We start from the raw sequence: 1,938 nt of genomic DNA, 5'->3' as shown, positions 1-1,938 counted from the left end.
AGCCTGGATCGCCCGCCTGTCTTCTGGCGTGGATACTTTGCCCCAAAGTTTGGTGTCATCGGCGAACTTGGCCAGTCCGCTCCTGACTCCAATGTCCACATCATTAATGAAGATGTTGAACAATATGGGTCCAAGGACAGAGCCTTGGGGGACCTCACTGGTGTCACAGGACACCATGACGATTGACTTCCGTCAATGACCCCCCTCTGGGTCTGACCATGGAGCCAATTTCCCAGCCAGCGGATCGTGGTGGACCCAAGGCCGCAACTGGCCAGTTTCACCAAGAGGTGATCATGGGATACCAGATCGAAGGCTTTTTTGAAGTCAAGATATAGGACATCAATGTCTTCCCCCTTGTCCAGGTGATAGGTCACCTGGCCATAGAAGCAAATGAGATTGGTCAAGCAAGACCTACCCGCAACAAACCTGTGCAGGCTATCTCAGGATGTTGGCATCTGCCAGTCCATTAAGGATGACCTCTTTTAATAAACTTTTCTAAGACCTTCCCCACGGTAAAGTCATTCTCAGTGGGCTCCCTTTTTAAGAGGGCCTCAGTTTCTCTGGGCCTTGGTCCATGCTTGCTTTTGCAGAACAATGGGGCTAGTGTCTGGCTGTGGGGCCATCTTCCTGTCACTCTTCTGCTCATGGCTCCTGGTGGTTTCATGAGGTAGTGTCCACAGGGTCCTTGAACTCGCTAAGAAGTGTGTGGGGGTGGGGGGGTAGTGGGTGCTGGCTGGTGCGCGCTGCCAGGCTCCCCCTTTGAAGCACCCCTCCTTCATCTCTGCTCCTGCCCTTCTTTGCATTAGTTGCCCCATGAACTCTCCAGGTGCGAACACAGTGACCAGCCAGTCTTCAACTACCTGGAGGACAGTGATGAAGAGGATGGAACTGGACTGTTTTCAGTGGTGGCAGATGACAGAGCAAGGAGCAACGATCTCAAGTTGCAGCAAGGGAAGTTTATTAGCTATTAGGACAAACTCTCTCCCGGGGAGGGTATTAAAACTGTGGCACAGGTTCCCCAGAGAGGTGAGGGAAATCTCCATCTTGGGAGGTTTTCAAGACCGGCTGGACGAAGCCTTGCGTAGGATGACGGAGTTGGGGCTGGTCCTGCCCCGAGCAGGGTGGCACTGGCTGACTCCCGGGGTCTCCTCCGGCCTCATTCTCCACGACCCCGCAATTCGGCGGGCAGCATGACCCAGCACGCTCAGGTAGTGACGTCAGCACCACCCACCCCCTCCCTGCCCCGCCCCCCGCTCGAGTCCTGGGCTGGGCTGCGAGGACCCCGAGAGAAGCCCCCGCCGGGAGCCCCAGTCCCGCCTGCGCCGCAGCCCCCGCCCTTGCGGCAGCCCTGGGCCGGCAGCGCGAAGCGGAACTCTCCTTCCACACGCGCCCGCTTCGCTATCGCTCGGCGCCCGCTGCCGGACAGTCCCCGCCACTGATCCTCGGGTAGGCGGTCGGCTGGGGCAGCCCCGGAAGGGTCCTTTCCAGGCGTGCGCAGACCACGTGGCTGCTGGGAGGCCCACGTGGGCGCGCTGTGGTCGGGGCCGCTGGGCTGGGTAAGGGGGTGCGTGCTGTGGGCAGAGCGGGGTCTCGGTCTGCCTTTCTCTGACTCCCTGTCTCGTTTTAAGCAGATAGCGTGGGCTCGGGGAGGGCCGCGTGGTGCCTGATCCGTCCCTCAGCTGCTTGGATATAGTAGTATCTAGCAGAGGACTGGAAGCCTGGCGCTGTGGCCGGGGGCAGCACCCTAGCAGAGCAGTTGTATCTTAATTGACTCTCACTCAGTGCTGCTTTTCATTGAAGGCTGTAGGTTGTAGCCGTGCTGGTCTGAGGATACAGGCAGACAAAGTTCTTTGGGTAGGTGTGGTATCTTTTATTAGACCTACTGAATTTGGGTATTATATCTACTCAACGATCCTTGTGTGCTTTTGATCTTAGTTG

The 1,938-nt window shown here is 57.6% G+C and overlaps 1 protein-coding gene across 1 annotated transcript in view; it reads left to right on the top strand.

The window, feature by feature from the left end:
* The first annotated feature begins 1,457 nt into the window (after positions 1-1,457).
* NAT10 (N-acetyltransferase 10) overlaps positions 1,458-1,938 on the top strand; it is a 67,713-nt gene continuing 67,232 nt past the window's right edge. The window contains exon 1 of the mRNA XM_019519409.1: positions 1,458-1,556. The gene's annotated coding sequence lies outside the window, so the exon portion shown is untranslated. The remainder of the gene's footprint in view (positions 1,557-1,938) is intronic.

Source organism: Gavialis gangeticus, unplaced genomic scaffold (genome assembly GCF_001723915.1).
Source record: "Gavialis gangeticus isolate Ggan-Ray unplaced genomic scaffold, GavGan_comp1, whole genome shotgun sequence".
In the NCBI taxonomy this organism is placed as follows: Eukaryota; Metazoa; Chordata; order Crocodylia; family Gavialidae; genus Gavialis; species Gavialis gangeticus.
This window is presented reverse-complemented; position numbering and strand designations above follow the sequence as displayed.